Genomic DNA, 7,853 nt, shown 5'->3' with positions numbered 1-7,853 from the left:
GAGACAATATCAGCACTTTTCATTTTGAATGCATCTTAAACTACATTTTGAATAGAATAAAATACATCAGTAGCCTAAGTTACTCAGTACAACAGTAAGTTGATGCAAACTCTGTTAATTCTTTCTATTCTTAATAGTTCATTAAAGAATCAGTTCAACTGATGTAATGAAAAGATGAAGTCTCCCACGTATTTATTATGTAAATAATTTTTAATTTCTTTTTTGGACTGGAGTTAAAAAATGTGTATATACTTGAAAGCATTCTATGAACACAAACATAGCAATAAACAACACACAGAATCAAATCTTTATGATTATTTTGCTTTTGTTTAGAAACATTCCCTTGTCAACAGCTACAACATGTTTTTCTTGATCAGCATTTATTCAACATTCCAAATTTTTGTATATAATTAGACTGTTTCTGAGGTAACACATGGAGAATAGATAATAAACTAATGCTCTTTAAAGCTGTGTGTAATTGACTTATTTAAGTTCTAGGAAATTCTCCATAACACTCTTTTTATTCTACTATAGTTTCTCTAGACCTTAGTGCTCTATCAGTACACATTAGTAAAGTCTTATTTGTATTTCTGGCTCTGGGCATCTCAGTGCTGCAGGGTCTGCTCTGAGTGACTTCATTGCAAGACTGAGCTACTCACAGTAAAATACTTCTGTGAATAACCCGGTCTTGCAATGAAAGCAGCTAGGTCAGTGACTGGTTTGTCTCCAGAGGAGATGAGTGGTCGTTATCTGATGCAAACTAAGTAGTTTCAATAGCAGAGAGGGATGACTAAATTGAGGAGCAGGGTTAAAATTAGAGTGTCTTGCGAGTGCTCTGATGAGATGCACAAGGGTTATGTGGTAAAGAAAGTGAAGAGCTAGGCACAAAATTTCACAGGAGGGATAAATGCAGGTTTACATCCAGTTTTCATAGAAACCACCTGGCAATGTAGTAACACAGACTATTTAGTCTGTTTTCCTTGTATATGTGGATCTGGCATATCAGTATCACTTACTACATGACTTCCTACTTCCTTTACACAGAAAACTGATTCTTGCTATAACAGCTTAACAGCCCTGATCACCCTGCAGTACTAGGCCCTCCCTTATTTAAGGTTTTCTGTACCTGCTCTCTATTTGGACTTCAGAATTTTCTCCCCCTTCATTTTTTCCTTGTGAGCTCTCATTTGGAAGACCTTTTCATTGTCTCTTCTGCTTTTTATGCATCAGACTTCAAATTTATTCTTTCCCATTTCACAGGTATTATTTGCTAGGTAAGTCTCATTCCTGAGCAGCTGAGCCTTTGCTCTCCTACTTTATTTCATAAGTGAAGGATTTCCTTTTTCAGCAAACACCTGAGAGTGCTGGGTCCGACTTGTGCTTTTCTGACTAGAGGCACTTTTTCAGAGTGAAAGTGTATTTTTGGTGTCTTATTTGTGTTGCCTTGGATTAAATTCGGTTTTGGAATGTGTACAAAAGATTCTGTTGCAGCATCTGTGAGACTACCTTGAAATTGGGGTTCCATTACACCAAATGTTACGGCATAAGATTGCCCCTGTCTAAAAGAGTAGTGGTTATATGAAAAACTGAAGTAGCCAAAGTAAGAGAAGTGAAAATTTGTGTTTAAGATCCTACACTGGTCAATTGAAGTCAGCAGAAAAAAACTCAGACCTAATGATTGTCAGTTCAGTGCCTTTGCTTAGGCAATATACTACCTATGGTCCTTCAGCATTGATGAATTCTTGGCTGAAGTGTATAAAAATCTGGCTAGAAACTGATTTGCTATACTGTCCGAATCCGTCTTGGCCAGTTTTATGTGATTCTGTGATTTCTCACAGTCTGTATATTTGGAGCCATATTTTGTCATGAAGGAGGACACTGTTTCAGTGAGATTTCCCTGTAGCACACATTAGAAAATAAAACAAAAAGATCAAATAACAGAAGAATAATCTTTCTCAAAGTCTTCCTTTATTTCATTTTTGCTACTCATTTGGGTATAGCTCATTTTAGGAAACTTTTTTCAAGTTACAGTCTCAAATAATTTCTGCTCTTCTGCCAGGAAGTTATCTTTCCTAGAGGCTCACCTGAATAAGTCAGTTTAAAGAGTTTTGGAGTGCCTTGGAGTAGATCACTTGTTTTGAATGCTGTTAACGTAGAAAATTAAAGCACTATGAGAGCACTCTATAGTTTTCATTTAAAAAGACAAATCTCCATCTGCCCTCTGAAAACAAATGTTGGAACATTTGTTCCAACCAGAACAAGTATACTTCCTGAAATAAAACTTGCCTCTTATTAAGGAAACTAGAAGTATTTTAGAAGATTGTTTTGGGTCAGAGGCTTCCTTATGAATGGCTGATCCTGCATCAAAAAACTCTTACTAGTTACAGGTTTTGATTCTTTGGAAAACTGTGAGTCTAAGAATATGTCCTGTAAGATGAAAAAACAAAGACAAATAATGATTGCAATAACTCATCTAATTTAGATAGCTCAATGTAAGTAACTTCTGTCTTTATTCCTTTATTGCTCTTTAGATTAAGTTTGGACCTAGAGTTCCTTGTTCCTTGAATACTTTTTCTGCAAGAATTGCTTTACTGGCAATAATGCTGAATAATGATGGCCCCAAGTGCCTCTGTGCCATGGGAGAATCTCAGATCATGCAAGTGCACTATTTCTGGGTTTTTCGGGGCAGTTTGGTATTTTTTCACTCTTCCCAAGAGGATAAATCTGTAAGTTTGTAAATTGCCTTCAGAACAGGACAAAAAAACCAACTCTTACTTTGAATGATTGGCTAATGCTAAATAAAGGTTGAGTTCTGCCTTACAACTTGGATTTGAAAGTAAAAATCCAAAAAGAAAACATTACCTCCAGCCATGGAAGGTAATTTTGGAAAAACTTAGTTTGTCTTTGCTTGCTCCACAGAATTGTATCTGAAGTGACATCTTGTATATTGTCACTCCATTTAAGAAGTTTTAGTAGCATGTTCACAATGTTGACGTTTGTCAGGAGTGAATGAACCTAATGTGCTCTTCCACTAAAGCAGCGATACATACTTGCCACAGCAGAGGTAATTTAGGTAGTTCTTGCTTAGCCCATATAACAGTGAAGATTCTTTAGGAATTATTTTATACTTCTGAGAACTGACAGTTCCTAAATGTTACTGATCTCTAGTGTACAGAAGTATTACTGCAGCCAGCTGGTAGAAGCATTATGTATCTATGCGGCAGTTGCTTCTAGGCCTGGGAACCCACTGGTTTTAATTCATGTTCTTATTCATCCTCAACAATTAAGCAATAGAGTGTGATTTGATTTTCTGTGACATGACTCCATCTGATTCTTCTAATAATTATGAAGACTAAAGAAAACTACTGATGACTGTCGGTAGGGACAGGAAGCTTTTATAATTATGAGCTAAGGAAAAAAGCCACTGAGAATTGATAAAAATAAATTTCATATCACATTTCATGTCATATCACTTCTCTCTGCAGTTTATTTTTGTTTAAGAAATTTCTACAGGTATCTGGGCTATTCATTCAGCAGCCAGGGCTTTCGGGTTACCAAGGGGAGGTACACACAACAGTTTCTATGCAAATATATGTTCCAATAGTGAAGTATTCTTAATTTCTAGACGACGCATTTTTGAAAGTGATGTCTATATTATATGATTACTTAACTATGTGAATCTTAAAAGTTATTACATCCCCACCACCACTTAGTGAGGTGGATCCCATCTGTCCAAGCAGACATTCATCCTCAAAGAGGGTGATAGAAGCTAAAACTGTGTTGCTGACCCGAGCTCTGCACCTAGTTGTTGATGCTCAGTACCAGTCCTCTTCCCCTCGTGAGCAGGACTGAGGAGAAGAGCACTATGGACCCCCCACCCCTGACTATCCCCTAGAGACAGGGGGTGAGAGATCCTCTCCTGGTTGCCCCTGAAGGTATTGCTGGTGCCCACATGGGACAATAGCGGGGGGTCATAGTCAGAGGGTCAGACAAGCTTTGGCAGTCTCTCCAACAACATCCTGGATCAGGGTCCCCAGCAAGCAGCAAACTTCTGTAGCCCTAGAGCCAGGTCAGCAGATGGGTGCCTCTGTGCCCCTGCATCACTCACGGCTTCTTCCAGGTGGTCTGGCTGGCTCAGGGTGAGTCTGTCCAGATGCTTTGCTTGAAAGCACCCTCAGCTCTTCCTCAGCTTTCAGGGCAGTGAGCCTCAGATGGAGCAGGAGCCTTACACGTGGTGCCAGAAGATACCAGCTTCCAGCCATTGCCTTCTACTGATACTCCACTTGCAGTTGTGATAGTAACAAACTCTGCCCAGGTCTGCACTGTAGTGGGCATCCAGAGCTTTTGAAGCTGTAGGGTCTCTGAGGAGATCCTGTCTCTGTGATGCTGAGCAGCCTGCTGACTTCCGTAACTTGTCTGCTTAGCAGCACAGCTCTCTAACAGCAGCACACCTCCTGCAGGAAAGGTCCCGTAGAGGCCCCCGGCACTCCCTCTGATCCACCAAGCTCTGACACGGGCCTCTCCCTAGCACCAGCTAAAAGGGTGGGAGCATCACTCTCCCAAAGGAGAGGCAACAAAGGCTCCAGGCACCCTGTGTCAAGGGCTGCTGACCATACACGCTTGCTGGAAGCTGCCAGAACTTCCCCAGGCCCACAGCCCTGTGGCTGCCATTGCCTCATACCTGGCAGCAGTAGGTACCCTCAAGTTTCTTGAAGGGTTCCCAGGAGTTCCCTTTTTCTACTGCTAAGAGTCTTGTTTGAAGTACAAGAACCCCGTCCTCGCAGCCCAGCCCCACTTTTCTGTCACACTCCCTGGTGTCCCAGTCTCCCGCTCTCTGCCTTGTGTTTGCTTTTCCTGATACTGTCTTTAAGAACATGGCCTGTATTTCCATACCACAACTTGAAATACTTTGTATTAAGGATGAGAATTAAGTGTAGAAAAAGAAGCAGCTACTTGGCCTAAAGGAAGAGAAAACATGAAATAAACATTACAACCTACATATTTTAGACTACATCAGAAACACTCTGCACAGGATTTTGTGCATTTCAAAAGTAGGTTGCAGTTACCCCACTGAAGGGAAAATTCTAGTAAGTAGCTATGGATAAATGTCACTGAGCTGTGAAAGATTCAGTTGAGTTGATGTGTAGCTTGTCATGGCTGAGTGAGGACACTTTCAGCCATTCACACTTGTATGAATACCTGAGGAAAAGTTTTAGAGATGTAATAAGAAGATGCGCAAGAACGAGTATCGTGGGACTGGGCTAGCAAGGGTACCAAGGTGGCCAAGAACAGTTGCCCATGAAAGGTCATGTTGCTGAAATGACACAGCTTTTCTGCATGGCCCAAACTTTTGAGCACCAGGAATTAAATTCCTGATTACAGTAGTCTGCAACATATATTTTTGCAGCTGCGTAACACAAAGAGGAGTATGGCTCTGCACTGCATACAGTTCATGACACTACAAATTGCTGAATTGTTTATGTTTCAGTATTGTCCAAATTAAGGAAAAAACTGTGACAGAATGCTCGCTTTTGTTTGCCAGATGTGAAAATACTGATTTAGACAGAATTCTCAAGGACTGTCTTGTAATTGAGAAACTAGTAGCAGATGAACCAGATGCTCTGTAGATAAATTCTCATTCAATTGTTAATGTTGATCAGGAAAAAAACAAACAAACAAACCAATAAATTTGAATTTGAAATTCAACATGTGAGAGCAAATTAAAACAGCATGGATTATCATTATAAGCAACATATTAAAACAATGCCTGGATTATCATCCTTCAAAACAATACCCCCAAAACAAAAACTCCCTACTATTGTGATTTTCCAGTTCCAGATTATATTATACAGCTGAAGCTCATAGTAGTCTATGAACTCCAGTTTCTCAAACCAATGCATATGATGACTGTAATTCAAGTATTGCACAAAAAAGGGGAAGATTTCTTATTTAATGAGTAGGCTGGAACTCTGTTTGTGCTCCAGAGTCAAGCCCTAAGTTGGAAAAGTCCATTTCCTCAGTTTCTCCACTGTATGTGAAATTATTTGGCTTTAGAAGAATGACACTTTTGTGTCCTAAATGTATTTAAACTCCTTGCCCAGCTTGTACAAACTTTGGCTTGAAGGCAGAGGAAGTTCTTCCCAATGAATTCCAGAATTTGCTGTCCAGCTCCTTTGAACTACCTTGTTCAGACGGGTATTGTTGAGATTTAAAAACATCTATCTTTTATGTAGAGTTATATGCTGTTACTCACAGCAGGGTGAACTTCACAGCAAAGGAAAAAGATGCTTTTTTTCCTCCAGAAACAGCAGAGAGCTACCTGAACAGTTCCAGTAGCATGTCCTGCCAGAAGAATAGCAAGTAACAGATCTCTGAACAGACACTCAATTTTATTTTAAAAAAGACAGCTGAATTTTAACATTTTCCTTCTCCTACACATACATTTACACATACTGATTTTTAAAATATATAATAAAGCTTATAGTTTAATGTAAACTTACAAAATTGATATGTAGAATTTTATACATGAAAGAGGGCATTCTAAAAACCCTTTTGAAGAAGAAGTGCTTCTGTATTCCAAGCAGTGTCTGGAAAGCAGGCACTAGGTTTCATAAGTGACTGTAGAAATGCTGCCCTGAAATGATAATCGGATGCAGAATCTGTTCCCAGATCTATCTTTTACCTGCTTTGGCTCATCTTCTGTCTGTAAATGGTGGTGATAATCTTCCTTTCCCAATGTGCACTTGGAGATCCAGAGATACAAATAGTATCTATATGCTGTTGGTTGTCAGCTAAGTCCCTCGTTTTATTTTGGAGGAAGTTTAAAAAGAACCGAATACAACAATCCTAACTTTTTCCATGAAACAGATGAAGAGCCGATGCAGAAATCTCACAGCTGTTTCAGTTTACCAGTGCCAGTTTGTATCAGTGACTGCCATCCAGAGGCAGGACATTTGAAAAGGTTTCAGCTGCCAACATTGACTATGTAGAGTTCATCTGTTAATCTCAATATAGGTAGCATTTTTAAGATTTCTAGTTCAAGTTTGATCTGGGAAAAACAATTTCCACTAGAGAAATTTTACACTGGAAAAATATTTTAATAACTTTTCTGTGTAGGGATAAAAATTGGTCTCACAGTTTGTGAAAAACAAGTCTTGTTAGATGCATTTTTTGAGATTGTGGATTACAGATGAGATACAGATGTGGATTAGGGATTACTTCACAAAATTAAGAGTTTGTTTTCTGTAAAATGTTTTCCTCTACTACACAACACTAAAAAAAAAAAAACAACCAACAACCCAAAATGCTAAGGCATATACTACAAAGAGAACAGCTACCTGATAAACTTGAGTGGTATAATGATGGCAAGAGAGTGAAAGCAGTTTCTGGCATTTGGGAAGAACTGTGGATTTGTGGCAGTTTAGAATTAAGTCTTTTGTGAAATGCTACAAAGTTAACATTTTCCATTTTGTGTGACTTGGAAAGTTGGTGCAAGTTAAACTGAGGTGTGACTCTGAATTGCATTAGATATTTCAAAACTCCTACTTCCATGGCAGTTTTATTTAATTTTAAAAAGTGCTGAAATAACTGTAATGTAGGAAAAACATATACTGTTGTTTTCAGATTTCACGTTAACCACCTACTCTGAGAAGAAACCATTCATATTATCAGAACTGTGGTTTTGGCCACATGCAGTACTTGGCAAGCATCTCTGCATGAATTTATACATTGAGTAAAATTCCAGACTGATTATGAGAGGCAGAAAAATATCCCAACCTGCAGCATGCATCTGTGCAAAAACTGAGAAAATAAAGAGTATGATCAGAAGTAAATTTGAACAGGCTGTCCTACTC

The sequence above is a fragment of the Antrostomus carolinensis genome, unplaced genomic scaffold (genome assembly GCF_000700745.2).
Source record: "Antrostomus carolinensis isolate BGI_N321 unplaced genomic scaffold, ASM70074v2 scaffold16984, whole genome shotgun sequence".
Classification (NCBI taxonomy): domain Eukaryota; kingdom Metazoa; phylum Chordata; class Aves; order Caprimulgiformes; family Caprimulgidae; genus Antrostomus; species Antrostomus carolinensis.
Note: the sequence above shows the minus strand (reverse complement) of the source record.